Source organism: Felis catus, chromosome C2, assembly GCF_018350175.1.
Source record: "Felis catus isolate Fca126 chromosome C2, F.catus_Fca126_mat1.0, whole genome shotgun sequence".
Lineage (NCBI taxonomy): Eukaryota > Metazoa > Chordata > Mammalia > Carnivora > Felidae > Felis > Felis catus.
This window is the reverse complement of record NC_058376.1, coordinates 84966213-84981449: the sequence shown is the minus strand read 5'-3', so window position 1 is coordinate 84981449 and position 15237 is coordinate 84966213. Positions and strand designations below refer to the sequence as shown.

Below are 15237 nucleotides of genomic sequence, written 5' to 3'. Positions count from 1 at the left end.
ATGGCTTCCAAATTCATAACTCTGGCCCAAACTTCCTCCTGGACTCAGGACCATATATTTAATTATCTACTTGTCATCTAATGGGCATCTCACATTTGACATGACTAAAGTTTAATTTTCGATTCCCATCTCAATGTCTGGAGCCCATATTTTTCAAGTCTTCCCCATTCCAATGAATGGCATTACATTCATTCATTTTCTCAGCCAAAAACCTAGGAGTCATTTCAGATTATTCTCTTTCTCTGGTCCGTTGCATCCAGTCTTTAGCAAGCCCTGTTGGTACAATATCCAACATACATTCTGAATCTGACACTTCTTGCCCCCTTCATGAGTACCATGATGGTCTAAAGCCACTATTATCCTTTGGCTAGTTGTACAACAGCCTCACCACTGTTCTCGTGGCTTTCACTCTTACTCTCTACCCAGTGGCAGAATCACCTTTTAGCTTTAGTCAGATTGCATTGCTCCACTGCTCAAAACTCTCCTTGGGCTTCCCACTGTACTTAATACGAAACCTAAAGTCCCTGCCATGGCCCGCAAGGCCTCTCTCCCATCTCATCTCCTGCTACTCTATCCTAACATGTTCCTCTGTCAGGGTCTTTGCACTCGCTATTTCTTCTGTCTGGAATGCCCTTGCTCCACAGATCCACCCAAATTCCTCCATCACTTTTCAAGTCTCTGCCCACCTATCACCCTATTCAGGGTGGGGGTGGGGGCTTTTCTGTCTAAACTGCCACCCTTCCATCACTCTTCATTGCCTTACCCTGCTTGACTTTCCTTCAAGACATGTATACGACGTGTCATTATATTACATACTTACTTTTTACGTGTCTGTTGTCTGTTTTATTTCTGTCTGTGTGACTCTACTGGATGCACTCCTTGCTCACAGCTGTTCAGGGCCTACAGCAGGACCAGCACATAATATCTGTCGAATGTATGAATGTAATCCAGGTCCCTTCTTCCTATAATAATTCAGATAAACTATGGCTGAGAGTTTGAAAGAAACCATTTTGAAAATGTTCTATGATCTAAAATAACAATGAGATGACTCAGCATTGGCCGATCGTTAAAATAGCATGTTAACCTTTCCTTTCCTTTTCTTGTTTCAAAGTATTTCCTTAAGTCTGATCAGCTTTGTTCTCTTATTGAGATTCCTCTCTTTATATCAGCTGAGTCTCTTAGGCCCTCTGCCAACCTAACCCAAATCGAAATTATAGCACAGTCATAACTGTTTTTATTCTTTGATCTGGCATGTGAATCTGTGGATATAAGTTATCCACAGCATTTCCTCTAACAAATTTCCTGATCTTGTTTCCTAATTTTATAAGTTACATGTATTTTGGACATGTATAGTCATATTTTTACTCCCGAAGTAGCAAAGACATATGTTAAATTGGTATTAGGGATATTAAAAGCTCTTTTTTCTTAGTTTGGCATTATTAGCCATGCTTATGTAGGTAGTTGAATAATTATGCCCAGAATTTAGTATATGCATTAACTATGATAGAGTTCACCAGGAAATGTAAAAATAGAATAAAATACAACACTTTACTTGCAGATTGGAGGTGAGGTGATTGGTATGTTAATTAAAGGTGACCTCAGCACTCTTAATATTAACCTCCTGATTTTCTCCAGTGTTTCAGGTAGAAAAAAAAATTATTCTTCAATATTCCTAAGAATGAGATTGGATAAAGGACACAAATGAAGTCCAGACCAAGTACAAAAACATGAGCTCCTTCTTCTGGCTGCTCAACTAATGCAGACTTAGTCTGGGGATGAGATAACTATCTCAGCAGCCATTCCATCGCTCAGACTTCAAATTATAGTAATTATGACAATTTGTGCCAATAGCCATGAGGTGGGATTTTTGATGTGGTTAAAAATAACATCTGTAAAACCCAATAAAAATTACATTTTGCTAATTTTCTGATAAGATACTGTTTTAACTATACTGTGTCTTCTGCTGCTGCCAGTTTTCAATTAGAGCATTCCTTTAAAAAAATTTTTTTTAACCCATTTTGTCTCCTGGATCCAGTGCCCTCCTCAGCAATGCATTTGTTTTAATGCTCTTAATTAATTGTTTTGTGTGCATTTTCCCTTTCAAACTGATACTAATCTTTGAGACTTTATTAACTGGCTGATTGCTAAATCTTGATACAAAAGGACCAAGCACAGGACCCAGTTTGTTCTTTCTGGCTTAGACAATGGAGTTCCCATAGAGGTCTGCTCAGCCAAGTCAGTGCCAATGATGCAGTGAATAATGGGCCTACTAAGACAGGTTGGGTCTGCGGTTCTGTCCACCTCAGAAATTGCTGGCCTACCCAAGAAACATAGTCATTGGTGATAGCTCACAAGCAGTTCCCCTCAAATGCATTGTAACAGTGCCTTGTGAGTCTTCCTGTGCTGGGTTTCCTTAAACCCTTTTCCTCTTGGTCAACTTCTGATGAAACAATTACATATTTTCTCATCTTCATACTGCATAGATATAAATCCGAGGTTCAGAGAGCTCAAGTGGCCTGTCCAAGCTCGCCCACTTGGAAATGAATACTAAAGGCAGGGCTAGCACAGGGTCCTTTAGATTCTTCTTCCACTGGCCTTTCAATCAAATTGTGTCTTTTCTAAGCTATATAAATGTGTGTGGGTAGGACCCACCACTGGTTCCCCAGAAATCATTCCCCTTTACCTTTGCCCTTGTGTCTACTCCTTCTAAACAAGCCAATGAAACTCTTCCTTGATCCAGCACCTCCTCCAGCCACCACCTCAGCTCTTCCCTTCCCTTTGCTTTCTTTTCTTTTCCTTCACATCTATACTTTTTTTTTTTAATTTAAAAAAAAAAATTTTTTTACGTTTATTTATTTTTGAGACAGAGCATGAACGGGGGAGGGTCAGAGAGAGAGGGAGACACAGAATCTGAAACAGGCTTCAGGCTCTGAGCCATCAGCACAGAGCCCAATGCGGGGCTCGAACTCACGGACTGCGAGATCATGACCTGAGCCGAAGTCAGTCGCCCAACCGACTGAGCCACCCAGGCGCCCCACATCTATACTTTTAAAAAGGATCAACTACTCTTGTTGACTCCATGTTCTCGCAATCACTGGACAGCATACTGCTATTCAATGGAGACTAGTAGGTGACAACATTTCTCAATTCCAATCTTTCTTCTCTACTTGTACCTTAATTGCTCCATTTCTGGTTCTTATCATCTCTCTTCTGATCAAGCGGGAATTGGGTAAGATGGGAAATGGGAGTTTATTCATTCACCCATTTATCAACTGCTGAGGTCATTAAAGTTAGCAAGAGAAACACAGATCCTGTCCTCACTGAGCTTACAATTATCTTGGGTCTGTCCTGAGATGAATGACTCAGCTTCCTTCTCATTTTCTTTGATTTTCTGTCTTTCTGCCTCAAGTTGTGTATATAATCCTCTCACTCAAAAAGAAAACTTCATTTTACTATAAAGACCATAGGCCAATAATTATATTCTCTTATATCAACTTCTGAAATATATCAGCTAAAATAATAGCCTAGTTAGGTATCAAAACTTAAGTCATATTCTCTAGCAAAATTTTTGACCTCCAAGATTGGTGAACATGTATGTGTATATGTGCACACATGTGCATGGTCAGAGTTTACATGTATTATTTCATGTGATAACTTCTCTAGTTGCTATTTATATATGAAGACATTTTCTTTGTCATTACTGACTACTTTCAAACACTCAAGGGTGTCTTTTTAAATATCAATATTCAGGTTTTACCTTTTCATTCACTTTCTCCTACTTGCAATAGGTAATCTCTTGCTGACTGGGAAAAACCTAGATTTTAATACATTGCATTATCATCTAATTCTTCAGCAATCATTTTTGTTACTTTAAACTTTATCATTGGCAACAGATAAACACTTCCAGTTTATTTTAGTTTAAGTCCAAAATACAAATAGTATCTTTGGAGTGACTCAACATTTTGTTATTGTTTCATTTATGTTTTTGTTCACTCTACTTAGAGCTTGAAGATTCAGATATGCTGAGAAATTAGCCCTTCCTGAAGGTTTGAGTGGCTTGTTAGGGAACCTGGCTCTGTCTGTGCCTGGCAGATAAATGAATATAGCTTGAACAGTCCTGACAATTTTAGGAACCACTAGAGCCCTAAAGGATCCTTCCATATCAATCTTAAAGATATCGAGAAAGAAATAGCCATCTTCCATTCTTATCTCACTGACCTGCCACACTGAGATTTGACTTCTGGAGAAAGAATGAACATGAGCCATTGTTTTTCAATCTCAGTCAATCCAGGGCTCACCTGAAATGTTTTGAGAGTAGAGTTTAGGGAACAAAAGGAGACAGTGAAGAACAGTGGGAATAGAGTGCTTAGAGATTCATTCCCCAAAATTTGCCCAGGGGATCAAGACTTAAGGGCAAGTAGGCCACAGAAATATGAGGACAGGGGCCAAGTGTGCTTTGTTTTCTGTCACATCCTTTCACCTGATGAACATTTACCAGTGAGAGGGGTTTCAGTGCTTTGGTGTTGCAAAGTCAATGGGAGGTGAAAATGAGGACAATCGTGATCTGTTCTTTAATGATATTTGTTTGAGTAGGAATGAAATGATGGCTAGAGAAGTTGTGGAATCAGATGAGGTATTTGTTTTTGGTGGGAGGGGGGTGGTTGAAAGCATCTTACACATGTTTCTGAGAGTAGCAAAGAAGTAGAGGAGAGGCTGAAGATAAGGAGAAAATGTTGATAGATCAAGACCCAAGAGGAGCAATGTAGGATGTGCTCACACACTCTCTTCCACACACCTTAACAAACATATGCGTCTCTTTCCCGTATGGTGTAAGAGTATTAGACTTTGGAATCTTTTGACCCTCATAGGAAAGTCTTTCTCTTGCTTTTATTTCTTAAGACATCCTGGTGTAAAATTCCTAATTCTGGAAAAGTGAAGGAAAAGGGAAAGAGAATTCCACCAAAGCACCGGACAGAAGAAATAAAGCTAGATGCACATATATATTAATTATATATGAATACGTAATGTATATATAAATTATACATATGAATTACATAGAAATTTATAAAATATATATCTATTAATATGAGTATCTCTAGGCAGAGATATATACTGAAATATTATATTATGCCTGTATTTTGTTTAAAATAATCTAGGTTGGGAGAGACCAGAAGGGGCATAGATGAAACAAGATTGATCATAAGAACGCTCCACTATTGTATATGTTTTAAATTTTATGTAATGAAACATTTTTTATAAAGCAAAAGTCAAATGTCCATTATTCACTCACTCCTTGAGATTTATTTTGAAGATACCATATTTTCCTGAAGAAAGTAAAGTGTGTTCGCTTGTAAGACCTTGGCTAGTCTATAATGATAGTTCATTGGGTGTTTTGATATCTTTGGTAAAAACTGTACCAGGGGACTTAAAACATTCTCAATCCCTTTAATTTCATGATCTGATAGAAAACAGGTAAGTTAACTGTTTTTTTTTTTTTTAACATTCATTCATTTTAACATTATTCATTTTAACAGAGAGAGACAGGGCCTGAGCAAGGGAGCAGCAAAGTGAGAGAGAGAGAGAGAGAGAGAGAGAGAGAGAGAGAGAGAGAGAGAGAGAAAGAGAGAGAGAGAGAGAGAGAGAGAGAGAGAGAGAAAGAGAGAAAGAGAGAGAGAGAGAGAGAGACAGACAGAATCCAAAGCAGCCTCCAGGCTCTGAGCTGTCAGCACAGAGTTTGACGCAGGACTTGAACCCACGAACCATGAGATCATGACCTGAGCCAAAGTCAGACGCTCAACTGACTGAGCCACCCAGGCACCCCAACTAATTGCTTTAATTGTTTAATTATTAGTAACATTGAATATCTTTCATATGCTTATTGGCTATCCGTATTTCTTCTGCAGGTGGCTCTTTTCTATTTTTTGCCAATCATACTAGTTTCCTGTGGCTGCTCTACCAAATGACCACAAACCTGGTGGCTTAAAACAACTCAGAAAGGTATTTTCTCGCAGTTCTATAGGCCAGAAGTTAAAATCAGTATCACTGGACAGAAGTCAAGGTGTCAGCATGGTTCACTCCTTTCGGAGACTTTCAGGGCGAATGTGTTCCTTATCTCTTCCAGCTTCCAATGGCTGCAATACTCCTCGGCTTGTGGCTGTTATCACTTCAGTCTTCAAGGTCGACATCTCCAAATCTCTCTCTGCTCTGTCTTCACACCATATTCTCCTGTCTATAAAATTCTTCTGCCTCTTTCTTATAAGAATATATCTGATCAAATTTAGGGTCTACCAAGATATCTATGATAATCTTCCTATTTCAAGATCCTTAATCATACTCTCTGAGAGCACGTCACCCCTCCCCCCACAAATAAAGTAACACTCAGTTGCGGATATCTTTGGGTGGCTAGTTTTCAGACTACCACACAGTTTTACATTGTCTTTTTTAAAAAGTTTTTTTTTTTTTTAATTTTAGACTAATTTTAAGTTTAGAGAAACATTGCAATGACAGTATAGTGTTCCCATACATCTTTACCCCAGCTTCCCTAGGATGGTTTTTAAAATGTTTTCTTTCTTAAAAATTTGTTTTTGCATTAGGTGCTAATAAGACTGGGTACAGTGCTTGTTTTTAGAACAAAATATGTTGAAAAAAGCCTATGTGGTACTTTTTGTTTGTTTCAATTGAGATCCTCATTATCCATATCCTACTTTTCCAAAGAAGGAGGGAGAAGACCATGATTCTGACTAACAAATGAATTGATTAATACAAGCATGGATCCACACAGTTCCACTTAGAGTAATAATTGGGAAGAGTCATGATTGTCAATTATGAGGAAGATTTATAGTAATTTTAATAGGGTATACCCCAAATTTATTTTTTTACCTTAATAATAAATTTCCATAAATATTTTGTTTCATATATATCCAAGAACAGCTTCAGATATTTCAAGATTTCTTTTTATTAGAAGAGGAAATGAAAAATAAAAGTTCATTTTGTGAGTCAGTGAACAGTGAGAAAAAAAAACATCTTAAGTGTCCCATTCACTGGGCCGATGCTAGTCAATTAAATTATACATTGAAAAAAAAAATTAAAAAAAAATGGGGCGCCTGGGTGGCGCAGTCGGTTAAGCGTCTGACTTCAGCCAGGTCACGATCTCGCGGTCCGTGAGTTCGAGCCCCACGTCGGGCTCTGGGCTGATGGCTCAGAGCCTGGAGTCTGTTTCCGATTCTGTGTCTCCCTCTCTCTCTGCCCCTCCCCTGTTCATGCTCTGTCTCTCTCTGTCCCAAAAATAAACGTTGAAAAAAAAATAAATTAAAAAAAAATAAATTATACATTGAACTGTACATTGAACATAGTGAATTAAGTATGTATTGTTTATTGGGATTTATCCAGTGTGATCTGATCTAAACTCTAAACAACGTTCGTACATCTAGGGAGGTTAGCTAAGTCCGTATAAATTTCATTCAATGTAAGCCATTTGAAGGTGTGGGCGAATGAGCCACTGCTTTCATTTTCCTTTTCATTCGATTTCTGAGACCAGATGTTTGTCATGATATATATTCGGCCATGGAGATCTGGGGATCAGATCTTTGATCTCATTTGATAGGATCACATAGACAGAAGGCAGAATTCTACCTGAAGACTGGGATTTGGTGATGATGATATTTTTAGCTTCTTTATGACCATTTAGTTGATACTGTGGAGAATCAAGCTGATGCTCTTATTGTAGGTAGCAAAACACCCCATTTTCATTGGGACATCTGGAGAGAGATATTGGCTCCATTGCATTTCACCCGATATACAGAAGACTAATGAGAGAAGCAAACATTTTATTAAAGTTTGAGATCTCAGGGCTCCTCAGGCCACCACCGTCTTCAGATATTGTTTTCTTGATGGCTTTGGGCCAATTACTTAGCCTCTTTACCTCAGCTTCTCAATTGGTGAAATGGGAACTGTTATAGTGTGATTAATTTATCTCCTAAGGGGGTTGTTTATATTAATTAACTGCTGTTAAGAGCTTTGAAGATGAAAAGTGCTAACTGCTTATGCCATGATTAGCCATGGAAGAGTGGAATATGATAACTGCTTCACTAGATAAATGACTAAACCTGATACACACAAACTGTGAAATCTGTGGGAGGAGTTAAGACCCAGGGCAACGAGACAGCTGATGAACCAACCTCATCAGGGAATATATTAGTTACACTTGAGCCTTGGTTTAAATGGTTTAAACCCACTTCTGAAATATATGTTTAAAATGTCATAACAGAGGCACCACAGTTTGCTTTCTGAGTGCTGTTACTGATATTTCTTTCCTGGATATATTTTCCCCACAAACCCAACTAAATCTACCCTCACTCATATTCTAAAGACTATCGATTATTTTCAAATACCCTTTACTTCTGCACTTACATACAACCCCAGACAACATGCAAATTCTATGGTTGACAAGGTAGAACATTCTGCCTTTTATTTGTATTGTTCAAACCAACGCAAACATGTTAGTGGAACATAAACTGCCATTCCTTTGAGCCAATGAATATTTAAGGATATTAATTTACTTCCTTTAATAGTCTTTAAGAAATTTTAAAAATAAACATATGGAACAAAGGAATAAGATGTCACTTTAAGCTTGAGCTCTGGCTGAGGACTGTGTGTTTTGCCATTGACCGTATCATTACCTACCTAGTTATGAGGTCATACCTCTGCACAGTTCATTAGAATTTATCTTTGATTTTATGGCACCATAAGTGCAAAGCCAAGATACTTTGGTCAACATTTATTGCATTGGTATATTTATCTCAAAGGCGTATGCTAAAAAACAAAAACAAAAACAAAAAACCAACAACAACAACAAAAAACTAAAGGGACAGGGTCTCTCCAAAGTTCTTGGCATTAGGATTCTTGGTAATACTCTAAAATGATATTTCATTTGGGATAGCATTTTGGGAACCTCCTCTAGCATTCTCATGATTCACAGATAATATGTAATCCCATTTTGTTTTAAGACAACTTATAAACTTTCATTAATTAAAAAAAATTATTTCCTTGCTTATTTATGGATATGCCACATTATTTTAAAGGGGGATTTAAAAACAGTCTCCTTTATTAGGGGAAACACCTTTTCTATATTATAGTTTAATCTTTAAAGCTTGTATTCTGGAGTAGGATATGGGAAAGTGCAACCTCAAGTAATTCTCATTTTAAAAACAACCACTAGAATCCTTAATATTCATGTCCAAGGGGTGTCACAGTATACTGGAAAGAATACCAAATTTTGAGTCAGAAAACCAAATTTTACATCCTCGCCCCAGCACTTCCTCAGCAGTGCATTTTTGACAAATCATTTACCTTCAGTATTTCTATCTATGAACTGGAAATAATAATATCTTTGTCATAGATTTACTCTATGGTCGGAATGACCCATGTTTATGAGAGAGTACCTGGTATCTGGTAGGGACTAGGTAACGTTTTACTTGTCCTCTTTGGCCCGTTAGAATCCAGTAGAGAGTCTTGCCAAAGAGCCATTATAGACTTTTATCTAAAAGCTCACGTTTGCATCATTTCTGTTTCTGAGAATAGTTTATTCTTGAAAAATTTCCACAACTATAATGTGGCTGGAGCTTTCTTATGCTGAGTCATAAGATTCATATTAAAAGCTAATTTGCGTTTAAAGAATTTAATCTTAAGAAAAAAAAAAAAAACCCAGATGTATCCCAAATGATTCTTCAAGTGAGAAATCAAGGATGTGAAATCTCACAGGGTATTTTGTTATTATTAAAAGAAAACAGATACGTTTTCAGAATGGTCTGTTAAAGATTTGACTACGCAATTTGGGTTTGACAATTTAAATTGTTACAACTTTATGTGTCCCCAGATTCACCATTTTCAGGCTCCAGCTACTATTTCAATAAATAAAACATCAGTCCCTTAGGACAAATGACAAGGAAATCCTCATATAACCTTAAACAGAAGTAGAAGGGAACGGGGAAGTGCTTAAACCTAACAGAGGAAGAAGTCTTTTCGGAATACAAGCCCAAATAAATATTTGAACAGGAATGGTATCTTCATGCGTGTGGTGAAAAATAGTCCTTTTCAGGCTGTACAGTTTGGCAGGCTGGCATGTTGACTTTATCACCTCGGGATCTCTGGGGTTTCAGACACCTACCCGCAGGCGTCATCACGAGCATGCGCACACCCCTGCCCAGGGGCCTGAGGCTGCAGGCTGGGGCCTGTGAGCCGCTCCCAGGAACATCCCCGGGGCCCAGCCCTCCAGTGCCAGGGCGAAGTTCTTTATCCCGCCTTCGACACCACCAACGCCATCGAATGCCATTTTAGTTGCGTCTACTTCATATCCCTGGAATTCAGAACTCTGGTATAATAGGTAGAAGTGACAACCTTTCTATCCCGGGATGAGTTGTGCTTCTCTCATTTCACTTTTATGATAAAACTCCACACATTTGGATTGAGAGGGAAGGCAAGAAGCAGTTAAAATTTTTGAGAGTTTGGATGGCAGACTATACTAAAAGGAAGCATAGAGCCTGGTAAGTAAGGATCTTTAACAAGTTCGGTTTCTTTATGTAATGCAGGGGGCAGGTTCAAATGCCGTTTTGGAGGTAACTTAATATAAAGTGTGGAGACTGCCCAGGTTGTTCTTTTTATTGGTTGGCATTTAAGAAGAAGGTGGGTTCAAGAGATTATTTCTGAGGGTAAAAACTCTGCTTGACGGACAGTATTGAGATGCCCACCAGGAGTGGTCCCAACCCCATGACCTGATGTGACAAATGCCCAAAAGTTAGTTGGAAAATTTTATTATACTCTGCTAGGAAATAAAAATGCCAGAAATAAAGTACCGTCCAAATGAAAACCATCAGTTGTTTATAAGTATTTTTAGGTATTTGCTGTGTTTTCAGAAAATAGTTTTGTTTGCTTTTTGAAAGTCATTCCATGATGAAAATGGTTATGTCACATGTTCTTAGCTCAACATCCATTCACTATTAGAGCTTAATATTTCTAATTATTATGACTATTATTTTTAAATAACATAACAAATCATTGTGTATCATTAGTACTTTGATCTCCTTGCCTTCCTTAATGGAATGTCTTTACTCACAGTATACTTTGTTCTTTCAGGTTGACCTTGGGAGAGTTGGCAAGGCCTGGGTCTTCAAAGTCAAATGATTGTCAAAAAGTGAATATGATGTACCAGTACCTAGTTTATTACTTAGAGTAGAGGCTGGAATACATAACTGATTTTAAAATAAGAAGAGTGGTTAAAAAAAAAAAATAAGACTCTTAAACACAGAAAACAAACTGATGGTTGCCAGAGGGGAGATTGGTGAGGAGATGGATGAAACAGATAAAGGAGACTAAGTTACAAACTTTCAGTTATAAAATAAATACGTCACAGGATGAAATGTACAGCGCAGAGAATACGGTCAATAATATTGTAATAACATTGGTGACAGATGGTGGCTACACTTATTGGGTGAGCACTGTGTAATATATGGAATTGTTGTATCAGTATGTTGTACACCTGAAACCAATACAACACTGTGTGTTAATTACACTTCAACAAAAATAAAAATTAAAAAAAAAAGAAAAGAAGAGTGGTTTAATTTTCACAAAGTATTCACCCAGATTTGCAAAGCTAAGCTCTAATGAACCTTTTCTTGACTTCATGGACAAATTCTGAAATAGTTTCCAAAGGGTGATAGAAATAATCAGATAATGTCCATAAAGTGCTGAGCACAGGGTCAGGCACACATGAAGCGGTAAATAAATAAAAGCAGTTATAATACTGTTACGAAAAGCCTCCAGATATCATTCAAATCAGCGCGCGAGAGAAGTAGAAGACCATGCCAACCATTGCTCATGTAGCTCTCTGCTGTGCTCCAGTGTGTAATACACAATGTAGTCTGGAACTTCTTGGGTCACTATGGAAAGATTTCCCTTCTTTATACGATTCCAGCACAGCACTTCTCAAAGGGCATTGGCTTGCCTTGTTCTGGCACCAACTGTATGCCAGCAAGAATAGTGGAAGTTTAACTGACAGAAGGGTAAAGTTCAGGGGGCATGTTATCATTCGTGTCCTTAAAAAGTCAACATCAGTCTCAGCTGACAGCTTCCCTCCAAGCTTAAGTATACAGTCTGGGTTTTCCAGGATATTGTCATGAGTTCACAGCTTACTTCATTTCCCTGACCCTATCCTTGACCAACCTGCTATGTTAGAACTATGGCTTCCAGTGGTTGCTCAACACTTGGCAGATGGGCTGAACTTTGAAATGGTGTTTTACATGAGGGCAGCCCTTGCTCTGGCTGGCTCTGTATGCAGAAGCTTCAGTGGGGAGGCAAATTATTTGAACATGTATATGTGTGTGTATAGAGGAGCGGAGGCAGGACTATGGCTGCCCAGCCTGAAACTAGCCCATATCCCAGACTTCCATTAACTTTTCCAAAAGTGGACTCGAATTCAGTGACCAACAACCTCAAGCTGACCTTTAAGACATGACAACAATATCAAAGCTCTAGTTCCCACCAGAACCTGAATCACCGCCAGAGGCATTTGGCCTGCAAAGTACCCATCCATTCCACTTTTGGAGCCATTTTGATTTCAGGAGACCAGTATGCCAAGGTCTGAGGGAGGCAGATGGCTCCAACAGTCTTTTTTTTTTTTTTTTTTTTTTCTTTTCCTCAGAGAATAACAGCATGAGAGCCATCTTTTATCACTGTACCTTCTGGTTTTATGTCTTCATGGGTAGTGTAAGGCAGTAGTAGGTGAATGTGTGGAATGGGGTGGGAATAGGGAGTAGGGGAAAACAGAGATTAGATAGGGAGAAAATGGGCTTAAATGGAGAGTACAGATTTCATGAGCCTATACCAGGGTAAGTGGGGAAATGAGGCTAACCTAGAAAACTGAAATTCCTAGTCATGCCTGAGGCCAGTTTGAGGGCAAGTTGTTGGGTGGGGGGTGGTGACTCTCCCATCCTTTTCCCTAATCCTAAATCCTTTTCTTCCCACCTGACTCCCTTCACTTCCACTATTCTCTATATATACATATTTTTGTGGTCTTTTAAAAAACTAAAAAGATATGCACCAGTCCGTTAATACTAACTAATGTTGGAGGCAAGAGGGATGATATTCACTTTATTTTTTTTGTTCTTTTTTTTTTTTTTTTGATAATCACTTTAAAAACGATATATTTTTGGATTATAGTACTTGTTGCTTTACACATTTAATATTTTTAAAATTAAAAAATAAAAACGTTGATAAACACATTTTCCTTCCTCTACTGCTCCCCTTCCCCAAATCTTCTAGTTCAAAAGTGAGTCTTCCTTCCATTCCAGCCCAATCAAAATTTCTTTTTGTTTTATTTTATTTTGTTTTTATTTTTGGAGAGAGAGAGAGACAGGCTCAAACTCACAAACTGTGAGATCATGACCTGAGCCTAAATTGGGTGCTCAACTGACTGAGCCACCCAGGGCCCCTCCCCTCAATCAAAATTTCTATTTCCCCAATGTTAGGTAGCTAGGCAGTGATCAAACTGTTTGGTTAAAGTAATTCCACTAATGTGTGTTCAAGAAGTGCTGTTGGGCGCTATTGACATTGATGATCAGGCAATAAGTGGGTGAGGGTATCAGAAGAGTGGTCGACCTGGGTGATAATCCCATCACCACCTCAAGCTTCGTCTAAGACTTTGAGCATATCATTTCAAATGCCCATATCTTCGGCCTATTTTTTTTTTTTTTTTAATCTTACATGCAGAACTAAGAAAGTAATACTACCATTCTTGTACTCTGAAAGTTTTGAAGAGACATTTTGGGCTTAGTCTGTGAGTTTTCACTGCATTGTCTCCTAGGTCCGGTGGCAGTGGTGGTGGTGGTGATGAGGTGCAGGGAGATGGAAAGAAGAAAATACCATTTCTCTTTACAAAGGAGAAAAGATATGCCCCCATTGACCTAGATGTCATGAGTCTTTTTTTCTCAAAGAGAAATGCAGGTTCCAGAAGCACCTTGTAGTTGGGAACCACTAAAACTTAAAACACAAACTACTTTGCTTTGTACTCTTTATAGACGGATATGACCTAAAAATGGTTCCGTACTGTCATTGCACTTTCCATAGAACACCATGAGGAAGAACTGGCTTCCTCAAGGACATGTTTTCCTTTGCCACACTGAGTACTTACCTTGTGCTTAGATTGTTCTTATACTGGGCTCTGTGGACAAAACAGAATTTCTTAACATGAGAAATGCTCAGTTAAATGTGCATTTAAGAAGTGAAATGAGAATGAAATTTCAGTCGCAAGCAAAGCCTATAGTATTTTTAAAAACAAGGAATCAAATGAGGGAAATGAAATCATAACCTTTACCTGAACCAGTTCATCCTCTTTTTTTTTTTTTTAACTTTATTTCTCTAGTAGGAAAATAATTCATCTGGCCTGAGTGTGTTCCTTACCACATAGCCGGCACGGTTGTCTCATGCCAGCACCAAGACCATATGAAGCTAAATCAACAGACCCTGATTTGTTGGCTCAACCAAGTATAAAGTAGCCACTGGAAAATCGAGTTGAAAACATAGGACAAATATATGAAAGAGACAAGCCACAGCTTGCAGGAGAGAAGATGTTTGCAGAAAACTCCAGCATTACAGGTTTATCTAAGGTGTGGTCTCAGGTAAGCTGCAGTAATTACCCAGGATACCACAGCTAGTGGCTGAAAAATGAAGTGCTTCACAAACTTAACCCTTTCATTTCTCCCCAGACAAGCTTTTAGAGGAATTCACTCGATAGCCAGCTTATAGTAAACTAGAAGAATCGTTTTTATTGTGATTGAAATTGTTTTTAATCATTCCTATATCCAAAGATATTTCTTAACTGTGGCCTTTCTTTTGTTCTTTCTACATTTAGCTTTACAAATGTACAGGACTTCATTTTTTGATGCAGCATAGTTGAAGATCTTACACCACTGGGGGCTTTGTGGTTTAAGGATGATGTGGTTAAAGAAGCACAAAGAAGGTTAAAAATTGCATTCTGGTAAAGGCCAGTCCCTTTACAACTAGGATCTCAGTTTCCTCATCCTATACAAGGCATGACATCACATGGTCTCTGCAGGCCCTTTTTAGCTCTGACCCTTCATTTTTCTATTTTGTCGAAAGTGTGGCATCAAGAAGCAGTTCTCCAATCAATCCACAAGACACATCTGAATTATTGATTAATTATAGCATCTGAATTTAGAAAAGCCA

General features: G+C 38.3%; 2 long non-coding RNA genes across 3 annotated transcripts in view; one reads left to right on the top strand and one right to left on the bottom strand.

Annotated features, from left to right (window-relative positions):
- Positions 1-10309, bottom strand: part of LOC109503550 — a 25040-nt gene extending 14731 nt beyond the window's left edge. For both annotated transcript variants that reach the window (XR_006585219.1, XR_002162620.3), the window contains exons 1-2: positions 10166-10309; positions 821-962 (exon numbers count right to left, since the gene is read on the bottom strand). This is a non-coding gene — a long non-coding RNA (uncharacterized LOC109503550). The remainder of the gene's footprint in view (positions 1-820; positions 963-10165) is intronic.
- LOC111562362 lies at positions 9752-15237 on the top strand. The gene is made up of 3 exons (XR_002745577.2): positions 9752-10541; positions 11131-14669; positions 14903-15237. It is a non-coding gene; the product is annotated as an uncharacterized LOC111562362 (long non-coding RNA).